The sequence below is a fragment of the Lissotriton helveticus genome, chromosome 8 (genome assembly GCF_964261635.1).
Source record: "Lissotriton helveticus chromosome 8, aLisHel1.1, whole genome shotgun sequence".
NCBI classification, from domain to species: domain Eukaryota; kingdom Metazoa; phylum Chordata; class Amphibia; order Caudata; family Salamandridae; genus Lissotriton; species Lissotriton helveticus.
The window spans coordinates 1,247,110,902-1,247,138,260 of record NC_136069.1 but is presented as its reverse complement, the minus strand read 5'-3'; the positions used below and the strand labels follow the sequence as shown (position 1 = coordinate 1,247,138,260).

Genomic DNA, 27,359 nt, shown 5'->3' with positions numbered 1-27,359 from the left:
TCTTGAAGCCCGAAGGCATTCGCACACTGTTCCACCAAAGAAGAGACAATAGGGAGAAAAAAGGGCCCCAAACAGGCCCATAGCAAGGACTGGATCTGCTTGCACGCGGAAATGGAAAAAACTGACGTAGGCGCCCCGGGGTGGGTCTTATGTGACCTCGCTGACGTCACGTACGTGGACAATGCCTGGGCGGAGTCGCGTGGTGTTACCCTGCCCCCGGCGTGCAGGGATGCTGTGGTAAAAGTTTTCAGATCCAGTCACACACCTGGGGATAATTCTAAGTGAAGGAATCTGCGGCTAGTAGTCTCTATCAAATATATGAACTCACCCTGCGACCTCAACATGTTCGCGGCCCTTGCATTCCAGGCCTTGAAAGGCTGGCTAAAGAACTTGCAAGATGCCATTAAGCACTTCACATGGGACGGGAGGTGACCGAAAAAAGGAAAATATATCTTACAACTAACACCCAAGGATGATGGCCTGTGATTCCCAAACCTAAAAAAATGATACCAGGCATCCCAACGGAGACATGGTAGATTGACAGAAGAGCACACCAGAGGAGTTCTGGTGTTTTGCAGATCAGATAGTTGTATAAGTACACATATGGAAAGTCTGCCCGGCAGCTACAGAAGCAGTGAGCCTGGGGATCGTATTCTTCCCCAGTTACACACAACTGACATTACCAGAGTGGACAGGGAGCCACCCTCACTGCTCGTTCCCCACTCCATTCACCCCATCACAGAAAACGCCAAATTCATCCCGACCACAGAGGGGAGAGAATTTGAAATATGAAGAGTGAAACGATGCAAAAGAGTAGGGGACTTATTTGATGAGAATAGATTCAAACCCTTCAACCATATCAAAGGGGAGTAGAGCATAGCCGGAAGCAGATAATTTTAATTACTGTTGTATTACACACTGGGCATTCCATAACTCAACTACACCCTAGACTAGTCCTGTCAGTATGAGAAATGGGTAGTAACAAATCAAGGTACTAAATACATAGTATAACAATTATACAAACTTCTCTCACAGACTACAGAGATCCCGAAACCGTCACGACAAAGGAGATGGCAGACAGAACTAGGCAGGGCTCTAGCAGGGAAGGAATGGTAAGTTTTTTTTTCGTTTAGAGAGCTGGCACCTTCTCAAGAAGCATTGTAGGTAGGGGAGGCGACATACAAGTTTATTACATGCTGATATCACACTCTAGCCAATCTACACAAATGGGATCATAGGGTGTCTGACACATGCAAAAGGGGGGTCATGTAGACGGGTAGGCACCTTGCTACACCTGCTTAGGGAATCTCTGAGGCTCAGAAAATACAGGGAGGGGGAACTGGATGCTGTAGATGAAAGAAAATGATTTACTTACCTGTAACTGTAGTTCTACTGTGTTGGTATCTTTCAGATACAAGTAAGTAATTAATTTTCTTCTTCGATATTGGATCTTTCACAGATTCAGATACATTTTAAATCATGGGCAATGTTGGTTCTGGACCAGGGTCCTAGCCTTTTGAGGGGCCCCCTGATAGAGCCAACTCTGTTCTGCAGAGAATCTTGCCTTGATGACCTTGAAAGATTATTAAACAGATTGTTTTAAGTGCTATTTTCCTTTCATCTATTATTAATCTGGGTGATGGGCAAGAGTCTGCTCCATATTACAGATATTTTGTAAACAAATATTGTGTTTATATTTCATGCAACATCCATAAAAAAGATCTTTTAGATCAAAACAGAACCTTACATATGAGAAACAGAAGGTTGTCACAGAGATTATTTGCAGTAATATTAGTGAGCTGCTGCTGTGTTACAATATTGAAAACACACATCACTATCCCTGGACATTACACGTGAACACATTAAGATCTGGATGAGTGTGCATGTGCACGGTCAGTGAGCTGGCCAAAGAGGGCATGAAAGAGCTGAAACTGGATCATAAATTCATAGCTGTCCTGAACAGGGGCCACCAAAATACGTTTGGGCCAGGGCCCCCAAAATCCCAAAGATGTCCCTGCATAGATTCACATGCTTCAATCAGAATTGACAGCAGTATACAGTAGTCAGCAATAACAGCATGATAACATAGCGGATGGTACTGCTTGGCAGATCTGTTGTATAGTCACACCAGCAAAAAGAGCTGTGGAAGTGGAGACCGCTCTGGTGGAATGGATCTTGACTTGGCTTTGCAATGGTCTTCCTGCTGGTCTGTGGCAAAACAGGATGGCGGATGCAATCCATCTGGCTATGGTCTGTTTAGAAACTGGGAAAGCATTTCTTAGGTCTCCATAGGACACAAACAATTGATACGCCTTGCGGATTTGATGGGTCCTGTGTAAATAAAATTTGACAAACAACAAAAAAAGAGAGAGGTCTGAACTGGTCAAGCCCACGGCTTAATAAAATTTGAGACATCTTTTGACATCTAAAGAATGTAATGACTTCTCAGCAACGATTTGAGGATTTGGAAAGAATGTTTGTGGTATTACTGGGTTATTCAAGTGGAACTCTGAAGGGACCTTTTGTATAAACTTAGGGTGTGTCCTAGGTGTTGCACTGTCTGACTGGAATTGGAGGAAAGGTTCCTTTATGGTGAATGCTTGAATGTCACTATCTTGACTGTCGGGAGGAAGGTCAAAAGCTATCAACTGCTGCTGCTCAATCTCCACGCAAGAAGGCATAAAGTTGACAGGTTTGGGTGGAGAACCCTCTCCTGCAGCTACGACAAAAGATCCTCCTGAAGAAGCAGCCTAATCGGAGGATCAATGCACATTTGCAGATGCTCGTAGTACCATACTCTCCGTGCCCAGTCTAGAGCCACAAGGATGACTTTGGCCCGGCCGTTCCTGTTCTTCTTGAGAACTTTGGGCAGGACTGGTATGGGTGGAAAGGCGTACAGGACGCCTGAGCTCCACTCAAGACAAAAAGCATCTCTGATCAAGAGCTGCCTTGGAAACACCAACGAGCAAAACAGCTAACATTGCACCTTCTCTGCAGAGGCAAACAGATCTAACCCAGGCTTTCTCGACTTCTAAAACAGACCTTGCACTACCTCCGGATTGAGATGTCACTCATGATCCGCTAAGCATCAACAGCTGAGTTTGGCTGTCCTGGCGTTCAGGGAAGAGCTGTCCACTTGGTTTATTCAACGCAGGTTGTCTTGAATCTTTTGCTTCAGTTCAGGGAACCTGCAAGGTGTTGAACTACCAGGGATATCTCCTGCTGTGCCAGCCATGTCTAGAGACGCAGGGCCTCTTGACAAAGAGTCCATGACCCCACTCTGCCCTGTTTGTTGCAGTACCACATGCCGGTGGGGTTGTCTGTGAACACTTGAACTAGTCTTTCTTTGATGAACGGTAGAAAGGCTTTCAATGCTGCTCAGAGCCCTGGCATCTTAATGTGGAGTCCATTATGGCGGGTGCTTGGTAAGGCCAACAGGGATCATGGTGAACTGAAAGTACTTGTGGCCCACCCTGAATCTCACGTAACACCTGTCGGCAGGCAGGACAGGGATGTGCAAATATGCATAGTGCAAGTCCAACACTGCCATCCAGTCTCCTGTGTCCAGGGCAGACAAGATCTGAGCCAATGTGAGCATCTTGAATTTCTCCTTTATAGGTCTCGGCTAGCGTGGCTGCGCACATGCGCAGTTCGCTCAGCGAGATTTATTGTCTATGGGGAGTTTCAGTAAAAAGGGCTTTAAGCCCCTCCCCTCATTTCCATTGGCCGGCGTCACCGTTTATGCTAAACGGTGGCCAGCCATTGGAAATGAGGTGTTTGGGTTGCCTCCCTTTGGCTTAATGGGACGGCCCACCCGGACTGGCTCGCCTGCATTACGGCTGTTGTACGCGATTTCTTATCTTTATGGGGCCATGTGTTTAAACACATGGCCCCATAAAGACAAGAGATCCCCATGCTCAGGCTGCATCCAGTCCTGATGGGCCTCCCAAAAGGAGACAGGGTTTTTCTGCTTAGCAGTACCCCTGCACGTTGGTAGGTGGCGTTCTGCGGCTCCGCGCCCGTCACTGGTGTTGTAAGCACCGGAATGACGTCACAGAGACTACTTAGGCGCCACCCATGCGCGGTCAGTTCTGTACATGACTTTCCGCGCCGAAACGCAGAGCCATGCAATATACTGACCATTGGTGCATAGAACTAGGGCCCTAAAAGGAGATGACCTTAAACCTAGTAATCAGTTTGCAGAACGGGGAGGATGGGTGGGGCGGTAAGGAATCTATCACTAACTAATGTCTCTTACTGATATATCGTTACACAAGTAGTAACTTGTGCATCTGAAAGAGACACGTTAGTAATAGATTCCTTACCTTAGAATAGATACCACAGCAATACCAACCCCGGTGTTGGGTCTACGAACAGGATTACACCAGAAAGTCACGGAGCACAGAACTGACAAAGAATCCGTCTCTCCAGACCTGACTGTCAAGGCAGTAGTGCTTTGTAAACGTGTGCAGCGAGGCCCACGTAGCTGCCTGACAAATGTCCTGCAAGGGAACGCTGCGTCCCAAGGCAGTAGTGGCTGCAGTTGCCCCGGTCGAATGGGCACGCAGCCCCACAGGAGGCTCCTTCTTGGCCAAGGAATAACATGCCTTGATGCACAGAACGAACCACCGGGAGATGGTCCGTTTGTGCACAGCCCGACCTTTTCTGGCGCCCCCGTAGCCAACAAAGAGCTGATCGTCCAACCGGAACTTTTGTGTTCGCTGCAGATAGAAAGCAAGCGCACGTTTTGGGTCCAGACGGTGGAGCCTCTCCTCTTCCCTGGAAGGATGTGGAGGCGGAAAGAAGGTGGGCAAAGTGATGGTCTGCCCGATGTGGAAGGGCGTAACAACCTTTGGCAAGAAAGAAGGCCGGGTCCTTAAAACCACCTTGTCCGGATGAACAGAAAGGAAAGGAGGTTTGGAAGAAAGGGCCTGGAGCTCACTCACTCTTCTGGCAGAGGTGATAGCAACCAGGAAAGCCGTCTTTAGAGTGAGAAGACGTAAAGGACAGTTATGAAGAGGCTCAAACGGAGCGCGCATTAGAAAAGTCAAGACAAGGTTCAAGTCCCACTGGGGCATTATGAAGGGTACGGGTGGAAACATATGCGTAATGCCCTTAAGAAAACGGTTAACAACCGGGGACTTAAAAAGAGAAGGCAGATCAGGAAGCCGCAGAAAGGAGGAGATGGCAAAAAGATAACCTTTGAGAGTGCCCAGAGCAGAGCCCTGCTGGGCCAAAGAGAGAAGGAACAGAAGAACCTCAGAAAGAGGGGCAGAAAGGGGATCCACAGCCTATGCTGCGCACCATGCCCCAAATGTGTTCCACCTGCAGGTGTACACCGTTTTAGTGGAGGGACGCCTGGCTGCCAGAATGACATAGTAGACTTCGGGAGGAAGATCGAAAGGTGTCAACTGTTGCCGCTCAATCTCCAAGCATGGAAGTGAAGGCTGTACAGGTTTGGGTGGAGGACCTTCCCCTGCTGCTGCGACAGAAGATCCTCCCGAAGAGGCAGACGGATCGGGGGATCGACGCTCATACAGAGTAGCTTGGGATACCATACGCTTCGAGCCCAGTCTGGAGCCACAAGAATGACTTGGGCCCGGTCGCGCCTGATCTTCTTCAGCACTCTGGGCAAAAGTGGTATAGGCGGAAAGGCGTACAAAAGACCGCAACTCCATTCGCGGCGAAAAGCGTCTCCGAGCGAGTGCCGCCTTGGAAATTCCAACGCGCAGAACTGAGGACATTGCGCATTCTCTTCGGTGGCGAATAGATCTAACCAAGGCTCTCCCCACTGCTGAAAGAGACCTTGCGCCACGTCAGAGTTCAGACGCCATTCGTGTTCCATCACGCACGGGCGGCGGAGTTTGTCCGCCCTGGCGTTCAGAGAACCTGCCAGGTATTGAACCACCAAGGTAATGCCGTGATGTTACAGCCATGTCCAGAGGTGCAGAGCCTCCTGACATAGGGTCCAGGACTGTGTGGGACTGGGTTATTCAGTCACAGAGATTTGTGCACTCTTTTCTTGAAACTTGATTGTTTCTTAACGACGTTATTCCAAAATAAACACGATCATTCACTTCATTGTATTTCCATTAATGTTTATTGTGTTCATTTTCATCCTTTTCATCATTACATCATGATGTAGTTCATGATTAAATCATCATATTATTGTTTAAGATTACTTTTTACAACACCCAATGCATTTCGGGTCATCAAGCGTGACCCTTCCTCAGGGGTCTACAAGAGATGGTTACAAGACCAGTTCTGTCTCAAAGTAAAAACAGTCTGAAAAACAATTAGTATAATAAGCTTCATGCTACTAGCATCATGATTTGTGGTTGAAAATATACATTATGTACAATCTGAGTGGCGGTCTAGCAATAATTATCAAAGCATATCATATAATCAACATTTTATCTCAGTCTAAAAAAGTCCTGAATTCAAGGCATAACTTTAATATCTATGTAGTTGTAGTGCGTAGTGAGAAAACTTAAAACAATACGTGCTGACGTTTGTTGTGTTGAGAAGGTCTTGTTTAATAAAGTTTAAGACCTTAATACTAGGTAATGCAATGGTGGGTGATAGCGAGCGGCTCTGTGCAAAACGTTCCTGTTGTACTCTATTTTAAAGAGTATGTTGGACAATAAGGATGAAATGCGTTACTTACCTGTAACTGCAGTTATCCAGTATTAGTGGATTCACATGCCTGAATCATTCCCCGTCGTCGAGACGGGAGCCTCCGGTATGTAAAAAAGTAATGTCATAGAGACATACATAGAAAAGAATAGGCCCAAAGGTCTCACCTTAGTAGCCTATCCACGTCCTTATGCAGGAAGGACCAAACAGAGCAGGCCACAAGGGTCCCACCTTGGTGGCCTATCTGGGTCCTTTTGTAAAAAGGACCAAATAAAGTTAAACAGCCAATCAGCTACTACCTCCTTTTAGAACCTTTCTGCCAGGAGCCCAAGTCTCTCAGATTTTCGTACGCACCAAGCTAGTTAGGCGTAAACACATTAGAGAGAAAGGTGAGCCCTGCCAGGGGAGGCGGGAGGGTGCATGTGAATCTATGAAAGACACTAATACTGGATAACTGCAGTTACAGGTAAGTAACGCATTTCTTATCCAGTATTTGGGTGTCTTTCATAGATTCACATGCCTGAATCAGAGTAGCGAGCAATACATTATGCACATTCTGTATGAACATCAGGTATGAGTATGTAGATAATATATATCACATGACTATAAAGCACAAAATGCAATGGCATATAAATACAGTAAGAGAATGTGCATACCAGTAAAGGATGGAGGGATGTAGTAGGGCTCACCTCACTGGAATAGACGGCGAAGCACTGCTCGACCCACTGCTGCATCCTTCATCAGCTCAGTATCCAGGCAGTAGTGCCTGGTAAAGGTGTGCGGGGACTTCCATGTCGCCGCTCTGCAGATGTCCAATATCGGCACTCCAGCGAACAGCGCCGCAGACGTGGACATGGCTCTAGTCGAATGAGCTTTGACTCGTGAGTCTAAAGGCCGTCCGGCCTTGTCGTGACAAAAGGTGATCGCAGAAGAGATCCATCTTGAGATACTCTGCTTTGTCAGGGGCATGCCCAGCCGTGGTCTACTAAAGGCAATAAAGAGCTGGGTAGACTTTCGAAAGTGTTGTGTCTTATCGATGTAGAATTTAAGACATCTCTTTAGATCTAGAGAATGTAGAGTTCTTTCTGCTGCCGTGGTAGGATTCGGAAAGAACGATCTAAGCACCACTGGTTCGTTAAGATGGAAGTCCGAGGGGACTTTTGGAATGAAGCGAGGGTTAGTCCGCAGAATGACTGTGTCCTCTCTAAATTGTAGAAAAGGATCCTGGATGGATAGAGCCTGCAATTCACTGACCCTTCTGGCAGAGGTTAGCGCCAGGAGGAGGGCCGTTTTCCAAGAGAGGAACTTGATCTCTGCCTTATGGATGGGTTCGAAGGGATGTTTCATTAGTTGATGAAGAACCACATTGAGGTGCCACGACGGAGGAATTGGTCGTGGTCGTGGAAAGGACCTGAATAGGCCTTTTAGGAATTGTTTGATGAGTCTGTCCGCCCACAAAGATGGGCCCGTAGCCGTCCTTGTGAACCTTGAAATCGCCGCTAGATGCACTTTGATGGATGCATGTGCAAGGCCTGATTGTGCAAGATGCAACAAGTATGGCAGCAGCTGTTGTGGAGTGGCATGGAAGGGGTGCAAGCCATGATCCACACACCAGGAACAGAATCGCTTCCATTTTAATGAGTAGGTTTTGTTAGTGCTGACAGCTCTAGCTTTCGCAAGGACATCTCTGCAATCCTGCGGGATGTTCAGGTGGCTGAATTCACGGTATTCAGGAGCCAGGCTGACAACTTCAGAGAGCTCAGGTTCGGGTGGAGAACCTGCCCTTGTGACATCGTGATCAGGGCCGGAAACTGCTGCAGTCGAACAGGGGGCCGGGCAGAGAGGCGATGAAGCTCCGTGAACCAGTGCTGCCTCGGCCATGACGGAGCAATGAGGATCAGAGTGCAGGGTTCCGATTTCATCTTCCTGAGAACCCTGGGTATCAGTGGGAATGGCGGAAAGGCGTACGCAAAGACGTTGCGCCATGCGATGGAAAATGCATTCCCGAGGGTCCCTGAGTGGTGATGCCAGCTTGCGAAGCTTGGGCATTTGGCGTTCTCTCTGGTGGCAAAGAGGTCTATGTTCGGGGTGCCCCACTCCTCGAAGATACGGTCCAACACCTCCACGTCCAGTTCCCATTCGTGGGAAGGAGACCTCTCCCTGCTCAGTGCGTCCGCCAAGACGTTGTCCTTGCCCGGGACGTACTCTGCTTTCAACTGTATGCCATGTTCCAGAAGCCAGTTCCAGATTCTTTGCGATTCTCGAGATAACAAGATCGAACGCGTCCCCCCGTTTGTTCAGGTAGTGCATCGTCGTGGTGTTGTCCGTCCTGACGAACACTGGGGAGTGACGAATGCGTGGTAGAAACGCCTGAAGAGCCAGGAAGACCGCTCGTAACTCCAACAGATTGATATGGAGCTTGGTTTCCTGTGTCGTCCATTTGCCGTTGATCTGGAGTTCCTGGAGGACTGCTCCCCAACCTTCCAGAGACGCATCCGTAGTTATTACGTGTGGTTCTGCTGGGAGCAGGAACGGCAGACCCTTTGACAGATGGTTGAGTGATGTCCACCATTGCAAGTGGTTGATAATGGGTCGAGTGACTCGTATGCGGTCCTCGAAAGAGCCTGTGGCTTGTGTCCATTGCCTTGTCAGTGCCTCCTGAAGTGGACGCATTTTCAGGCGGCAGTGGGGAATGAGCAGTATGCATGAAGACATCATGCCAAGGAGGGACTTGAACGTGCGGACCGGAAGAGTCTTCCGCGAAGCCACTGCCTTGGCCAAGGAGATGAGTTTGAGTTTTCTCTCCTGAGAGGGGAAAGCCTTGACACGCTCCTAGGAACGTGATGACCTTGGTGGGTTCCAGAGTCGACTTTGCGGTGTTGAGGGTCAGTCCCAGGCGGTGGAAAATATCCTGACAGGCGCTGGAGGATGAGGCTGCGGCGGCCGCTGTTGGTGCCTTCACCAACCAGTCGTCCAGGTATGGAAACACCTGGTGGCCTTGCTGACGAAGAAATGCCGCCACGGGTGATAGGCATTTGGTAAAAATCCTCGGGCCGATTTGAGGCCAAAGGGAAGGACACGAAATTGGTAGTGTTGTCCTGCCACCGCAAACCTGAGGAACTTCCTGTGCCCTTTGAGAATAGGTATATGGTAGTAGGCGTCCTGATGGTCTAAGGACGTCATGTAGTCCCCTTTCTCCAGAAGACCAAGGATTTCTTGCAGAGTCACTGTAGGAGAGTAGGGTCTGCAATCCTATGATCACCCAGATTTTTGCTTTTTGCTGCACTGGTTTACGACTTTCCCTGGCTGTGGGCCTGCTAATCAGACCCACAGCCTAGCTGTTCTCTCTATCCAAATTGTACTCAGGTACTGAATTGGCACTGGGCCCTCTCCAAGTCCCTGTACCCAGGGCTGAGGTGTACCCAGAAGTCTCCCAGGGGCTGAAGCATGTATTATGCCACCCCTGGGCTGACTAACTAAACTGACACAACTGGCTGCACGACAGCTGGGGCAAGGTGGTGTACTCACCCTTTGCTTTAGATATAGTATACCTATATCTAACCCTAAAATGGACACACAGATCTCCTATCAGTCACTCCTATGGCAGGCCTTAACAATCCTGAAGGCAGAGTGCTTGGAATCGTGTGAGATGGTGCTCTGGCATGAGCTGAGCCTGTCTGCGGCTTTCGGGATCTATCCCTTAGCCGTTTCCATGATATCGCATACCATATACTCTTAAGTGCATTATAATCCTCGCGGTTATATGCCAACTCTGGTATCGCTTTATCAAAACATGTCGAGTAAGGTGTCATACGAATTGGAATACTAACCCCTCGCCAATTCTGGCGACGGGGTTAGCATTCCACCCTTCTAGAGGGACACGACATGTATGTAACCCCTAACCCCGGTTAAAGTCAGACAGAGCCTTAGCGTCCACAAAATGGATGCTGCCACCGAGACACAAGTCTGCCCTCCTGCTGCTGGGAGTCCTCCCAGAGCAGGAGATAAGGACAAAGGGTTTCCTGCCAGGGGCGGTGCCAGCACCGTCCCAGACAGGATTTTGTGTATTGTAGGTAGGCAGGGCTTCAGAGGAAGGTGACTGCACGTGGCACCCCGGTGCTCACTGTGCATAGGCTGGCTTGAACCAGTTCCAGGGACACTCCAGACCCTGTGCTGGGGAAAAGCCCGCCAAGGAAGTGGGTGTAACCACCCCCCTCCTGGTCCCACCCATAGGGCAGGACTTAGTCGCGTGCCAGCCCCCTTTTCCAAGATAAAGGTAGGAGCAGGCCCCCTTCCAAATTAGATCATCTTTGAATCCTGAAATTACTTTCTACGAAAGGAACTCAAGACTTCTTCCTAAGATTTCTCCCTTGTGGCTAAGGAGTAGTCACCCTGCATCCGCAGGCACCATCAAGAACACTGCGGTCTGCTGCACGTCCTTCCTCCGGAATCCGACTGCCCAGCTCGACGAGAACCGGCTTCCCTGGCACCTCTGACCTCTACCCACCTCTACAGCCAAGCTGAGAACCGTGGGTGCGACGAGACCTCGAGGGACCGGCCATCTTCAAGACTGCACGACTTCTGCACAGCAAGCCCGCCGAGTAATTTCCTGGTGAGTGCTTTGGGGTCCGAGAAGCCCCGACCCTGAGCAGCTCCAGCACCGAAGTGCAGCCTCCCAGCATCTCCACGATCTGCGTGGGGCCCTTCTGCTTTTTGCTGCTCACCGTGTTGTTTGGCTATTGCCCGCTGGCTTGTGGCCTTCTAAACGACGCCCGACGACATCACTGCTGCTGGTCTGGTTGCTCCAGACTGGCCCTTGCTCCCTTCCCGAAGAGGAGCACCCCGGGCCCTCCTGGTCCACTCAAGACGCCATTTTGAGTCCACCGCGTGGGCTTGAATTAGCCAAGGCTTGTTGCCCAATCCTGGGTAACTTCGACGCCGACAGCTTCATCCATCGTGGGACAGCTCGCCTCTCCATCCTGGTCGCCGACAACGCCTCCTGGTCCGTGAGATCTGCAGAGCCAGCGTCGCCCACTCACCTAGTCGAGGTGACTACCATCCGGTGCCCTCCTGGTGCCCACTGACTACTGGCTAGTAGTCACGAACTTGGTCCCCTCTGCTTTCAGGTGTCATCCATCTTCCAGATCCAGGCTTGGATCAACTCGAACTATCTTCACTGGTCGCCTGCCAGCATCTTTCTTCCAGGCTCCTGGTCCGGCAACGAGGATTCCCGACGTCTTTTGAGACCTATGCAGCTGCAGCCCCTGGGCTAGGTAACTTCGGCACTTCGGTGTCCCAGCATAGCCTCACTACCCAAGGGTCAGGATCCACTGTCGTTTTCTTCCTACCAGGTCGGGTTCGCCCGTAAACACTAACTTTAACTTTACTAGCTTCCATAGACTTTGTCCCGCATCCCGCGTGAGAGTGCACACTCTGCACCCGAGTCCCCTAGGTCTCCTAGAAGTAATCTAACGATTCTATAGTCAAGTCCTAGCGATTCCAAAGCCTATTAGTACTGTACTTACCTGCTAGTAATTTCGCATTCCACTTTTAAAGTATATGGTTTTTCGTGCCCCTCGGGCATTTGTGTATACCGTGCTAACTTAAGTATTTTCGTAAGAGTTTTGTTGTGTGCTTAGCACCCTGTCCTCATAAAGAGTACAGGGTTGTTGTGATTCTAATAAATACATTGTTTATTTTCATAACACTTGTGTGGTGTCCTTTCACTGGGTGTTCAAGGGGTAATGTGATGGTAAAACAGCTGGCTTAACACGCCCTCTAGAGTCTTAGCCTTAGACTGCTCGTATCCATGCTACTAGGATAGCTGGTCTATAAGGTTGACTTACAACCAATCATCAATAAGGGTTGTTTGGCCTGATATATAGTGATCACTAGAATAGTGAACACTGCACATCAGGCCAACTTCTCACATTGGTGGCAGCGGTGGGATTTGAGCTTGCTGTTGTTTTACCACACATATCCTAAGAATATCTTGTGAAAGATCACATAAGTACTAAAGGTACATATAACTTAGCTTAGAATACTCTGAGTTCTACTGAACCAGCTGTTGTAGCTCCTAGGGCCTAGCACACCCTAAACTACAACTCTAGCAAGGGATCAGTAGGCAAACATATAGTGTAGGTAAGTGCACCACTTACACCTCACTAGAAAAGCATGTCTACCCAGGGAGAATCTACTGAGACTCCCCTGGTCAGTGTTGACCCTCCACAGGTCACTTCAAGATATGCAGCTCTCAGTTTCCAGGAGATGAGACAAATCTGTGTCTCCAGAAAACTGAAGCAGGGGTCTAACCCCACCATTCCCTTTTTAATAGGTCTCTTAGAGACTTATGATGCGAGAAAGCTTTCTCAGCTAGATGGGAATATGCCAGCCTTAGAGGGTACCTCTGGGGATCCAGACCTCCCCAACATTTCCAATGCAGTTGAGGAGGAGGATCAGGGGGAACTCTCTGGGGACGAGGTAGACAAAGGTCTTGAGGTAGTCAGAAGGCTAACTAGGGCCAACTTAGACTTGCTTGGGCTAGGATCTGGGGGACCCCCAGTACTGACCCTAAGTAGGCCTAACCTTGGAGTTAGGAGAGATAGATCTCTTTCTAGGGACTCCAATAGATCTCTGCACTCTAATGCCTCTTCTCAGAGGAGAAGGAACTCTCCCCAGAGGAGATTGACTTCCCCTCAGAGAATGGAGCATGAAGCTAGGATGAGACAGGCTACTCTGAGGATTGAAAGGGAAGAAATTGCCCTGGCCAAAGAGAAGCTTGCCCTGGCAAGAGAGCAGCAGATGAGTGGGTTAGCTCCCACTGGTCTGTAGTGTAGGCATGGTTATGCAGCTACATCCCCAATGGAGGCACAACGATAAAGTTCAAAACAATGATTCAGGAGTTTCAGTTGCACATTTCAAATGTTTATTTTAGATATTTTTCATTTTGTCCGTAGATATTAGGTTCATATCTAGTGCCGACTTAATGAAGCATGGTAGAAAGCGGGGAACGCCTCCGATGCATTTCGGGCGGATAGCCCTTTGTCAAGGAGCGCTGTAAGGAAGACGAAAGAGCGCTGTGAACTCAAAAGTATATGGCAGCTTGTGATTTTAAAATGCTTAATAGTGCCGATCAATGGGGTGAACTGTTTAAACGAGTGGGAGAAGGTGGAGGAGGTGAAACGTCTAGCGTCAGCGCGTGACCGGTCCGGTAGGTAGTGAAGGGTGGGGTTGTGCTGGGTTGTCGGTATCAGCAGTACTTACTTCGTGGGTGGGTTCGAAAACCTCTAACGCTTCCAGTGTGGGTTCGGGCGAGGTGCCTAGTTGGAATGAGGACGCGGGAAGCTTTAAAGAGACGCGAGGTGACAGGAGTAAAAGAAGGACTAAGATTGTGATCTAAATACAGTGTGGGGGCCATCTTGGAAAGGTGTCAGAGATTGGGCAAAGGTAAAACGCAAGCGCGAACAATGCAATAACATGTGTATGAAAAAACGATACAACAATGCAAGTAAGGTATAAACATAGTAGATTACAGGTGACAACTAAATTCAATCCGGTCGTTAAGACCGTGAGGCTTAAGGGTGTGCAAACGATATATCCAGTACAATTCTCTCTGGAGTAGGAATTTACGTGTGTCTGTTCCTTCTTTCTTCGAGGCTGTTTCCAAAACGATGAATCGCAATTGAGCGATAGAATGTCTGGCTTCTGCAAAATGCATGGCAACATTAGATTTCTCATGTTTCAATCGAATGTTCGATTTGTGCTCATTTAGGCGTATTTTAATTTTGCGTTCAGTCTTGCCTATATATAGTTTGCCACAAGGGCATTTGAGGGCATAAATAAGGTTCGAGGTGTCACATGTGGCGTTGACTTGAAGTTTTATAGGATTGCCTTGCATGGGATGTCTGATGGTGTTTCCTTTTATGATGGAATTACAATGACTGCAATTCAAACACGGTAATGTGCCTCTATTTACAATGAGTTTGGCACATTGTAAATAGAGGCACATTACCGTGTTTGAATTGCAGTCATTGTAATTCCATCATAAAAGGAAACACCATCAGACATCCCATGCAAGGCAATCCTATAAAACTTCAAGTCAACGCCACATGTGACACCTCGAACCTTATTTATGCCCTCAAATGCCCTTGTGGCAAACTATATATAGGCAAGACTGAACGCAAAATTAAAATACGCCTAAATGAGCACAAATCGAACATTCGATTGAAACATGAGAAATCTAATGTTGCCATGCATTTTGCAGAAGCCAGACATTCTATCGCTCAATTGCGATTCATCGTTTTGGAAACAGCCTCGAAGAAAGAAGGAACAGACACACGTAAATTCCTACTCCAGAGAGAATTGTACTGGATATATCGTTTGCACACCCTTAAGCCTCACGGTCTTAACGACCGGATTGAATTTAGTTGTCACCTGTAATCTACTATGTTTATACCTTACTTGCATTGTTGTATCGTTTTTTCATACACATGTTATTGCATTGTTCGCGCTTGCGTTTTACCTTTGCCCAATCTCTGACACCTTTCCAAGATGGCCCCCATACTGCATTTAGATCACAATCTTAGTCCTTCTTTTACTCCTGTCACCTCGCGTCTCTTTAAAGCTTCCCGCGTCCTCATTCCAACTAGGCACCTCGCCCGAACCCACACTGGAAGCGTTAGAGGTTTTCGAACCCACCCACGAAGTAAGTACCGCTGATACAGACAACCCAGCACAACCCCACCCTTCACTACCTACCGGACCGGTCACGCGCTGACGCTAGACGTTTCACCTCCTCCACCTTCTCCCACTCGTTTAAACAGTTCACCCCATTGATCGGCACTATTAAGCATTTTAAAATCACAAGCTGCCATATACTTTTGAGTTCACAGCGCTCTTTCGTCTTCCTTACAGCGCTCCTTGACAAAGGGCTATCCGCCCGAAATGCATCGGAGGCGTTCCCCGCTTTCTACCATGCTTCATTAAGTCGGCACTAGATATGAACCTAATATCTACGGACAAAATGAAAAATATCTAAAATAAACATTTGAAATGTGCAACTGAAACTCCTGAATCATTGTTTTGAACTTTATCGTTGTGCCTCCATTGGGGATGTAGCTGCATAACCATGCCTACACTACAGTACAGTGATTAGAACGTGCTTCGACGGAAACACGACCCAAGAGTGCACACGCAATTACCTACACTTCTCGCTACCGTTACAAACAACAGCTGTGCCCCGCCTAATCCCACATCTTCATTAGCTCCCACTGGTGGCAGCAATCTCCCAAGAGATAGAGAGAAGGGTTTAGATACTAAACACCTGACTAAAATAGTGCCCCCCTTTAAGCAAGGGGATGATATCCAGAAATGGATGGCTGCTTTGGAGAGGGCCTGCACTGTGCAGTGCATTCCCCGAAGTCAGTGGGCAGCTATACTGTGGCTCTCCTTTGATGGCAAAGGTAGAGATAAGCTCCTCACTACAAGAGTGGAGGATGCTAATGATTACCAGGTCCTGAAAAATGCACTGATTGATGGGTTTGGTTTAACCACTGAGCAGTACAGGTTGCTGTTCAGAGACACCCAGAAAACTCAGTCTCAGGACTGGTCTGACTTTGTGGATAGTGCCACTAAGGCTTTGGAGGGCTGGTTGCTGGGTAGCAAGGTTACAGATTACACAGGATTGTATAATCTTATGATGAGAGAACAAATTTTAAACAATTGTCAGAACCAGTTGTTGCACCAGCACCTTGTTGACTCAGATCTGACCTCTCCCCAAGAATTGGGAAAGAAGGCAGACAAATGGGTCAGGACAAGGATCAAGCAGAACCAGAACCAGAACCAGGGTGGTCAGAAGAAAGCAGACCAGAAGGGTAATGCAAAGAGTGAACAAAATGACCAGAAGTCTTCACCAGGTCCCCAACAAACCAAAGAGGGTGGGGGTCAGGCTTCCCAGAAGAAGAAGACTCAAGAAGGCCAGTCAAAAAGGTGGTGCCAGTACTGCAAAAGTAAATCTCACTGGTTTAGTGAGTGCACCAAAAGAGGAGGACAAACTCCTGCCACTACAGCCCCTAAGGCAACTGCACCCCCTAGTACAGTCAGTAGTGGTAGTGTACCTCCCAAGGCATTAGTTGGGTTAACCTTGGGAACTGAGGGGTCTGACAACTTAGTTGGCACACTCACTCAGGCTGTCCTTGTCTGTACAGGGGATATGGATATAACCCCTGAGATAAGTCCCAATACTTTGGGCAAATACAGGCAGACGCCTTTGATTAATGGCAAAATGGCTCAGGCCTATAGGGACACTTGTGCCAGTGTCACCATGGTGACACCTAACTTTGTGGACCCTGGACAGATCATGCCAGGTACTGATTTCCTGGTGACCAATGCCAGCAATGTCACTACTAGTCATAGTGTGGCAATTGTGGCTTTCTCCTGGGGTGGAGTGAAGGGACAAAAGAAAGTTGTAGTCAGTTCAGACCTCCCAGTTGATTGTTTGTTGGGCAATGATTTGGAGTCATCACAATGGTCAGAAGTGGAGCAGAGGACTCACATGGAAATGTTAGGCTTGCCAGCACATGTGCTTGCTGTGACTAGGTCACAGGCCAGAAAATGCCCCACTGAACAGGTGCTGGATCCTGAAATGATGGACCAGACACCTTCCAAGAAGAAGAGCAGTAAGGGTAAGGCTTTGCCTTCCCCCTTGCCCCAGGTTGAGGATCAAGTCTCTGAGGAGGCTGATCTGAGAGAACTGAGGGAAACTGAGCCTAAAGAGCTTGAACTTGATCAAGTTGAGTTTCTGGGCTCAGGGGGACCCACCAGAGCAGACCTGGGGAAGGCACAGTTAGACTGCCCTTCCCTTGAACCCCTCAGACAGCAGGCTGCTGCTGAGGCTGCAGGGAATGCCACAGGTGCCCACAGGGTATACTGGGAAGATGGACTCCTGTACTCTGAGTCAAGAGACCCCAAGCCTGGTGCAACCAGGAGGCTGGTCATCCCCTTGTCTCTGAGAGGTTTCCTTCTCACCTTGGCCCATGAGATTCCCCTTGCAGGTCATTTAGGTCAGACAAAGACTTGGGACAGGCTTGTCTCACACTTTCACTGGCCCCATATGAATGAGAATACCAAGGAGTTTTGTCGCTCCTGTGTCACTTGCCAAGCCAGTGGTAAGTCAGGTGGCACAACAAAGTCCCCCCTCATACCACTACCTGTGGTGGGGGTTCCCTTTGAAAGGGTGGGGTTTGACATTGTTGGTCCAATGGAACCCCAGACAGCATCAGGGCACAAGTTTATACTGGTGGTAGTGGATCATGCCACCAGGTACCCTGAAGCTATTCCACTTAGGACCACTACAGCACCTGTGGTGGCAAGGGCCCTAGTTGGAGTGTTCTCCAGAGTGGGCTTCCCTAAGGAGGTTGTTTCTGACAGAGGTACACACTTCATGTCAGGATATCTGACTGCAATGTGGAAGGAGTGTGGTGTGAACTACAAGTTCACCACACCCTACCACCCACAATGCAATGGGCTTGTTGAGAGATTCAACAGGACCCTCAAAGGGATGATTCATGGACTACCTGAAACTCTTAGGAGAAGATGGGATGTCCTGATCCCCTGCCTCTTGTTTGCTTACAGAGAGGTCCCACAGAAGGGGGTTGGCTACAGCCCTTTTGAGCTTCTGTATGGGCATCCTGTAAGAGGACCCCTGTGTTTGGTGAAGGAAGGATGGGAGAGACCTCTCAAAAAACCTGCAACCAACATAGTGGACTATGTACTTGGTCTCCGCTCCAGGATGGCTGAGTATATGGAGAAGGCATCTAAAAACCTGGAGGCCAGCCAAGAACTTCAAAAAGCTTGGCATGACCAAAAGGCTGTTCTGACTGTGTACCAGCCAGGACAGAAGGTGTGGGTGCTGGAGCCAGTGGCCCCAGCAGCTCTGAAAGACAAATGGTCTGGGCCCCACACCATCATTGAGCAAAAGGGAGAGGTTACCTACTTGGTGGACCTTGGAACTCCCAGGAGCCCTCTCAGAGTGCTCCATGTTAACAGGCTCAAAGCATATGTTGACAGGAAGGACATGAGCTTGCTCATGGCCACCGATGAGGGACAGGAGGAAGAGAGTGACCCTCTCCCAGACCTGCTCACTCAGAATCCTGATGATGGATCAGTTGATGGTGTTGTCTTTTGTGGCAGCCTCACTGAACATCAGCAACAGGATTGCAGGCAAGTCCTGCAATCCTTCAGACATATGTTCTCTCTGACACCCAGCCAAACTGATTGGTGTACCCATGATGTTGACACTGGGGACAGTCTGCCTGTCAAGAGTAAAATCTACAGACAGCCTGATCATGTTAGAGACTGCATCAAAACTGAAGTGCAGAAAATGTTGGAGCTGGGAGGCATTGAGCCCTCAGATAGCCCTTGGGCTAGCCCAGTAGTTCTAGTGCAAAAAAGCCTCACACCCAGGGTGGTAAGAAAGAGATGAGGTTTTGCGTAGACTACAGAGGCCTCAATGCAGTCACTAAGACTGATGCCCACCCAATACCAAGAGCAGATGAACTTATAGATAAATTGGCTTCTGCCAACTTCTTAAGTACATTTGATTTGACAGCTGGGTATTGGCAAATCAGGTTAGCTGAGGAGGCCAAACCCAAGACAGCATTTTCTACCCCTGGAGGGCATTATCAATTTGTGGTAATGCCCTTTGGACTGAAAAATGCACCTGCCACCTTCCAAAGGTTGGTGAATCAAGTCCTCACTGGGCTGGATGACTTCTGTGCAGCATATCTAGACGATATTGCTGTCTTTAGCTCCACCTGGGAGGATCACCTGGTCCACCTGAGGAAAGTGTTAGAGGCCCTGCAAAAGGCAGGCCTCACTATCAAGGCCACAAAGTGCCAGATAGGGCAGACACAGGTTGTATACCTGGGCCACCTTGTAGGTGGAGGCCAGGTTCAGCCACTGGAGAGTAAGATACAGGCCATCAAGGACTGGACTCCTCCAATCACCCAGACTCAGGTTCGAGCTTTCTTGGGCCTGACTGGGTACTATAGGAAGTTTGTCAGAAATTATGGGTCCATAGTGACCCCTCTTAATGACCTGACAAGCAAAAAGATGCCAAAGAAAGTTCAGTGGACAGCAAGCTGTCAGAAAGCATTCAATGACCTAAAGCAGGCCATGTGCACAGCACCTATCCTAAAGAGTCCAGATTACTCCAAGCCATTCATTGTCCAAACGGATGCTTCTGAGTTGGGTGTGGGGGCTGTTCTGTCTCAACTGAATTTTGATGGTAATGATCAGCCTATTGCTTTCATTAGTAGGAGGTTGACACCCAGAGAGAAAAATTGGTCAGCTATTGAGAGGGAGGCCTTTGCTGTGGTCTGGGCCCTGAAGAAGCTGAGGGCCTACTTGTTTGGCACTCACTTCACCATTCAGACAGACCATAAGCCCCTCTTGTGGCTAAATCAGACGAAGGGTGAAAACCCCAAACTGCTTAGGTGGTCGATTTCCCTACAGGGGATGGATTTTACAGTGGAGCATAGACCTGGTACTGATCACAGCAATGCTGATGGGCTCTCCAGGTATTTCCACTTAGAGCAAGAAGACTCACCTGGTCAAGGTTAGTTTATTGTCCCAAAGTTTGGGGGGGGGTCATGTAGGAGAGTAGGGTCTGCAATCCTATGATCACCCAGATTTTTGCTTTTTGCTGCACTGGTTTACGACTTTCCCTGGCTGTGGGCCTGCTAATCAGACCCACAGCCTAGCTGTTCTCTCTATCCAAATTGTACTCAGGTACTGAATTGGCACTGGGCCCTCTCCAAGTCCCTGTACCCAGGGCTGAGGTGTACCCAGAAGTCTCCCAGGGGCTGAAGCATGTATTATGCCACCCCTGGGCTGACTAACTAAACTGACACAACTGGCTGCACGACAGCTGGGGCAAGGTGGTGTACTCACCCTTTGCTTTAGATATAGTATACCTATATCTAACCCTAAAATGGACACACAGATCTCCTATCAGTCACTCCTATGGCAGGCCTTAACAATCCTGAAGGCAGAGTGCTTGGAATCGTGTGAGATGGTGCTCTGGCATGAGCTGAGCCTGTCTGCGGCTTTCGGGATCTATCCCTTAGCCGTTTCCATGATATCGCATACCATATACTCTTAAGTGCATTATAATCCTCGCGGTTATATGCCAACTCTGGTATCGCTTTATCAAAACATGTCGAGTAAGGTGTCATACGAATTGGAATACTAACCCCTCGCCCATTCTGGCGACGGGGTTAGCATTCCACCCTTCTAGAGGGACACGACATGTATGTAACCCCTAACCCCGGTTAAAGTCAGACAGAGCCTTAGCGTCCACAAAATGGATGCTGACACCGAGACACAAGTCTGCCCTCCTGCTGCTGGGAGTCCTCCCAGAGCAGGAGATAAGGACAAAGGGTTTCCTGCCAGGGGCGGTGCCAGCACCGTCCCAGACAGGATTTTGTGTATTGTAGGTAGGCAGGGCTTCAGAGGAAGGTGACTGCACGTGGCACCCCGGTGCTCACTGTGCATAGGCTGGCTTGAACCAGTTCCAGGGACACTCCAGACCCTGTGCTGGGGAAAAGCCCGCCAAGGAAGTGGGTGTAACCACCCCCCTCCTGGTCCCACCCATAGGGCAGGACTTAGTCGCGTGCCAGCCCCCTTTTCCAAGATAAAGGTAGGAGCAGGCCCCCTTCCAAATTAGATCATCTTTGAATCCTGAAATTACTTTCTACGAAAGGAACTCAAGACTTCTTCCTAAGATTTCTCCCTTGTGGCTAAGGAGTAGTCACCCTGCATCCGCAGGCACCATCAAGAACACTGCGGTCTGCTGCACGTCCTTCCTCCGGAATCCGACTGCCCAGCTCGACGAGAACCGGCTTCCCTGGCACCTCTGACCTCTACCCACCTCTACAGCCAAGCTGAGAACCGTGGGTGCGACGAGACCTTGAGGGACCGGCCATCTTCAAGACTGCACGACTTCTGCACAGCAAGCCCGCCGAGTAATTTCCTGGTGAGTGCTTTGGGGTCCGAGAAGCCCCGACCCTGAGCAGCTCCAGCACCGAAGTGCAGCCTCCCAGCATCTCCACGATCTGCGTGGGGCCCTTCTGCTTTTTGCTGCTCACCGCGTTGTTTGGCTACTAGCCCGCTGGCTTGTGGCCTTCTAAACGACGCCCGACGACATCACTGCTGCTGGTCTGGTTGCTCCAGACTGGCCCTTGCTCCCTTCCCGAAGAGGAGCACCCCGGGCCCTCCTGGTCCACTCAAGACGCCATTTTGGGTCCACCGCGTGGGCTTGAATTAGCCAAGGCTTGTTGCCCAATCCTGGGTAACTTCGACGCCGACAGCTTCATCCATCGTGGGACAGCTCGCCTCTCCATCCTGGTCGCCGACAACGCCTCCTGGTCCGTGAGATCTGCAGAGCCAGCGTCGCCCACTCACCTAGTCGAGGTGACTACCATCCGGTGCCCTCCTGGTGCCCACTGACTACTGGCTAGTAGTCACGAACTTGGTCCCCTCTACTTTCAGGTGTCATCCATCTTCCAGATCCAGGCTTGGATCAACTCGAACTATCTTCACTGGTCGCCTGCCAGCATCTTTCTTCCAGGCTCCTGGTCCGGCAACGAGGATTCCCGACGTCTTTTGAGACCTATGCAGCTGCAGCCCCTGGGCTAGGTAACTTCGGCACTTCGGTGTCCCAGCATAGCCTCACTACCCAAGGGTCAGGATCCACTGTCGTTTTCTTCCTACCAGGTCGGGTTCGCCCGTAAACACTAACTTTAACTTTACTAGCTTCCATAGACTTTGTCCCGCATCCCGCGTGAGAGTGCACACTCTGCACCCGAGTCCCCTAGGTCTCCTAGAAGTAATCTAACGATTCTATAGTCAAGTCCTAGCGATTCCAAAGCCTATTAGTACTGTACTTACCTGCTAGTAATTTCGCATTCCACTTTTAAAGTATATGGTTTTTCGTGCCCCTCGGGCATTTGTGTATACCGTGCTAACTTAAGTATTTTCGTAAGAGTTTTGTTGTGTGCTTAGCACCCTGTCCTCATAAAGAGTACAGGGTTGTTGTGATTCTAATAAATACATTGTTTATTTTCATAACACTTGTGTGGTGTCCTTTCACTGGGTGTTCAAGGGGTAATGTGATGGTAAAACAGCTGGCTTAACACGCCCTCTAGAGTTTTAGCCTTAGACTGCTCGTATCCATGCTACTAGGATAGCTGGTCTATAAGGTTGACTTACAACCAATCATCAATAAGGGTTGTTTGGACTGATATATAGTGATCACTAGAATAGTGAACACTGCACATCAGGCCAACTTCTCACAGTCACCATACGGAACGATTGTTTCTTTAGGAACACGTTGAGTGCCCTGAGATCCAAGATTGGTCGCCACTTCTTTCCTTTTTGGTGGATTAGGAAGAAGTGAGAATAGAAACCTTGTCCCTTGTGGGCTTGTGGAACTCTCTCTATCGCTCCCTTCTGCAGCATGGAAGCTATTTCCTGAAGAAGTAATCGTAGGTGCCTGTGTGATCGTTGGCAAGGTGGTGTTGTTGGGGGAATAGAGGTGAATTCTAGGGAATGTCCAAATCGAATGAGTTGGAGTACCCACCGATCCGTCGTTATAGTTTGCCAATTTTGTAGGAAGTATGTCAATTTTCCTCCAAGTCGTAAAGAATGTAGTGGTGGAGGGGCTAGCCGGCGAGACAAGTCATTGTCTGTTGCCAGCAGGTCGTTTTTGGCCCTTTCCTCGGTAATTGGATTTGCCGTAGGAAGACTGTCTTCCCTGTTGAGGTTGTCGCTGTTGAAATTGCGGCTTGGACTGTGAATATGAGTAGGAAGACCGATTTTGATAGGAACCTTTGTACGCAGGTTGGCCTCTTCCCCTGTTGCCACGAAAGGACTGGGTCCTGAATTGTAGAGTGTCCTTTTTAATGGTGGTGAGGGCCGCGTCGATCTGTTCACCAAACAGGTGCTGGCCATCGTAAGGCATATCCAATATCCTGGTTTGCACCTCCTGGCGGAAAGTGGTGGCCTTGAGCCAACCCTATCGCCTCAGGACTGCAGCCCCTGCCAGTTGCCGGAATCCAGTCATGGCGGCATCAATGGCACAATCGATGAGCTCTGAAGCAGAGGTCTGGCCTTCTAAGAGAAGTGAATGTGCTTCCTCTCTGAGATCCTCCGGCAGATTGGAAAGATAGGGCGCAATGTCCGCCCAGAGTTGGCGATTGTAACGGCCCAGTAGTGCAATTGAATTAGCCACTTTCACCGTCATGGCCGACGTGGTAGTGAAGCGTTTGCCAACGGCATCCAGTTTCCTGCCCTCCTTGTCAGGTGGCGTCGACAGTGGCGAGGCTGGATTCCGTGAGTTCTTCTGCGCTGCTTGAGTCACCACGGAATCTGCTTTGGGGTGACCTGTCAGGCATGCTGGTGCCGATGAGGTGGCCTTGTATTTCTTATCAAGCCTGGGCACCACCACCTGTATAGAAGCAGGAGTTTGCATGATTTGTTTGCCCTGCTTCCATATATAGTCAATAATAGGGATTGACCTTGTGGCCTTCTTAGTGGGCTCCTTGAAGTCATAAAGGAAGCATTCAGTTTCCTGAGTTTCCATGGACATATGGAACCTCTTGGCAGCCCGCTCAACCATGTTGTGGAATCCACCGATGTCTGCGGGTGGAGACTCCGAGGTCTGTGGATCCGGAGAGGCTGGAGAATGTGCCACATAGTCTTGGTCTGCATCCGGGTCCGACTGGTCGTCCTCGACCTCCCCTTCCTCCTGTTCCCTCTCCTCTTCGTCAGAGGAGGGAGCGTCCTGAATTGGCACCTGTGTCCTATCAATGACCAGGGGAGTTGGCCTATGGCGAGATGAAGGAGCTGGCGCCTGTGCAGCTGGAAGTGCGGGCGCAGAGTGTTTCTACGGGAACCTTTCCTTATAATCCTTTATGAGGAATTGCAGGTCCGAGACGATGGATGCGGGGAGACACACCATAGGAGTAACCCGTGTCTGGGATGGAGGTTGGACCGGTTGTTGTACAAGGTCTTCCTCCTCTTCCGGCTCCTCGTCTGTGGTTTGGCACTTCAGTACCAGGTCTGATGGGCTAGTAGCCTGCGTAAAGGAGTCCTCGACCGACTCCTGACCTTGTAGTAGACAGGCCGGAGGAAGTTGGTGTATCCTACCGGGCGATGTCTGAAGTGGCGTAATAGGCCGTTTAGTAATTTTTACCGTGACATGGCTCACTTGCGGTGGAAAGGCATCTATGGCGTGGGACAGGAGTGCAGACTCCTTCCATGGTCCTGTAGACGTCGACGCTGGAGTCGACGGTGTCGTGGCAGGTATTTTCGTCGACGGTAATTTACTCGTCGGCGACGGTGGTTGCGACGACGACGTCTTCATCGACGTCATTTTTGTCGACGGTACGGTCCCCACCGTCGACGGTGTACTCGTCGTCGACGGCTTTCCCACCGTCGACGGGATGATCTTCGTCGACGAGGTAGTCTTCGTCGACGGCGTCGTCGTCGGTGTCTTCGACGAGGGTCTCGTCGTCGACGACGATATCTTCGTCGTCGATGGAGTGACCGGGATGGTCGACGGCGTAGGTCTACTCGCCGACGATGAAGGCGTCGTCCTCATCGTCGAGGAGGAAGCCGACGATGCCGTCGTCGTCGACACTGTCGTCGTCGACGTCGAGACGGTTTTCTGCGCTGAATGCACCATCGACGCTGTCGTCGTCGTCGGGACCAGCGGCTGCTTCCTGGAGACAGGAAGGTCTTTGCCAGACACAGAAGTCTTGCCCGCTGAGGACTTTTTAGAAGTCTTCATAGGAGGTGTGTCTGTGGGGCTAGGGGAAGAAACCCTTGGCCTCTTCAAGGAAAAATGCGACGCTCCAGACACACTCTCACCTTCGGACACCAAGTCATCAGTCTTGGTCTTGAGCCTGTTGAGCCATAGCAGAAGTCGACCTTCTCGGTCCTTGAGGGTCTTGTTGGAGAAGGTCCGACATATTTTGCAGTCCTTTACCTGGTGGTGAGGGTAGAGGCAATATAAACATGTTTCATGTTTATCCTCAACATGAACTCTTTTCTTGCTGCAGGAGGAACAAGCTCTGAAAAGACCCTTCTTCTGACTATCAGACATAACTGTAGAAGACAATAAAAGTCGTTTTTTGAAGAAAAAAGAGAAATTCCTGAGGAGAACTCAGGTGGAGACTCCCTAGCACAACGTGCGGCAGAAAATCTGAGAGACTTGGGACCCAGATAGCCCACCAAGGTGGGACCCTTGTGGCCTGCTCTGTTTGGTCCTTCCTGCATAAGGACGTGGATAGGCTACTAAGGTGAGACCTTTGGGCCTATTCTTTTCTATGTATGTCTCTATGACATTACTTTTTTATATACCGGAGGCTCCAGTTTCGACGACGGGGAATGATTCAGGCATGTGAATCTATGAAAGACACCCAAATACTGGATAAGCAAAGATCTAAATATGTTAAATCTTGCATAATCCGTAATTCTAATGCGTGTGAACGATTTGCAAACGCGCCGTGCGTTGCTCGATAGAACTAACTCAGAAAAGTACGGGCAGTTGCGCTAATGCGATTATAACGGTGGTATCGAAGAGTCAGTTCTATCGAGCACCGCACGGCGTGTTTGCAAATCGTTCACTCGCATTAGAATTACGGATTATGCAAGATTTAACATATTTAGATCTTTGCATCCTTATTGTCCAAAATACTCTTTAAAAAGAAGTCGAAGAACAAAAAATTAACATCACCCTACGAATGCTCCACCTTTCAACGAGAAGCAGAGTTGAATTTGATTTTGTACGATGACCCCTAGGGGCTGCTACATGGCGTGTGCTACCCAAGCGTCTGCAGGAACACACTAGTTCCTTGTTCACTGGTACAGCAGATTTAGGTAAATAGGATAATATTTCAAAAGAAAGGAGCTAGCATTAAACAAGCTAGGAAAACACGAAGCACAACTGCTGCAATGTTTAATTCGCCACACACTGTGTTTATGTTGATAGTCGTGCCTTGCTTAGTCTTCTTGACAATGTTTTTAGGTCCTTATTTTATGTACCAAAGCACGGGGAGAGGATGTAGCCTTAGGGCTAGAGCGGCGACTTCGAAGCTGGGGAACTGGGGCGACACTCAATATCCAGTGATTCTAGGAAAATCAATTAATCTCCCTATGCCTAACAAAATGATTGTGGCCACCTGTAACGAAACTGGTGCTCGATTTCTCAGGTCTAGTTCGCTCTATATAAAACTCTTTAAAAAAAAAAAAAATCAAGGTAGACATTGATTGGGTAAACACCTTTCATACATAAGGCCCTTAGTTCCTTAGCATTTCTATCTACAATGACCATTGGCTTCTAAAGTTACTTTACATGCTATTCTACAGCACCATAAACACTACTGTAAATTCAAATAATTAGTGGGAAGAGGGGGTGAAGATGTAACACATTCACTGAACCACTTACAACCGTAAGAACTATGCGTGTCGGCAGAAGTAACTAAATAATGAATACACTGGTCTTAGGACTATGGTTTATAATAACAACATGCAGTTTTTGGATGAGATAATAAAATAACATTCACCTGTTTCTTCAGAATATATTCAGTATTAAAAATGTGCTCTGTGAATTAATGTTCACATACTTATAAGGGATACATAGGACAGATTAGACTAAGGGT

The 27,359-nt window shown here is 49.0% G+C and overlaps 1 protein-coding gene across 1 annotated transcript in view; it reads right to left on the bottom strand.

Moving 5' to 3' along the window:
- HERC2 (HECT and RLD domain containing E3 ubiquitin protein ligase 2) overlaps positions 1-27,359 on the bottom strand; it is a 1,611,099-nt gene that overhangs the window by 115,691 nt on the left and 1,468,049 nt on the right.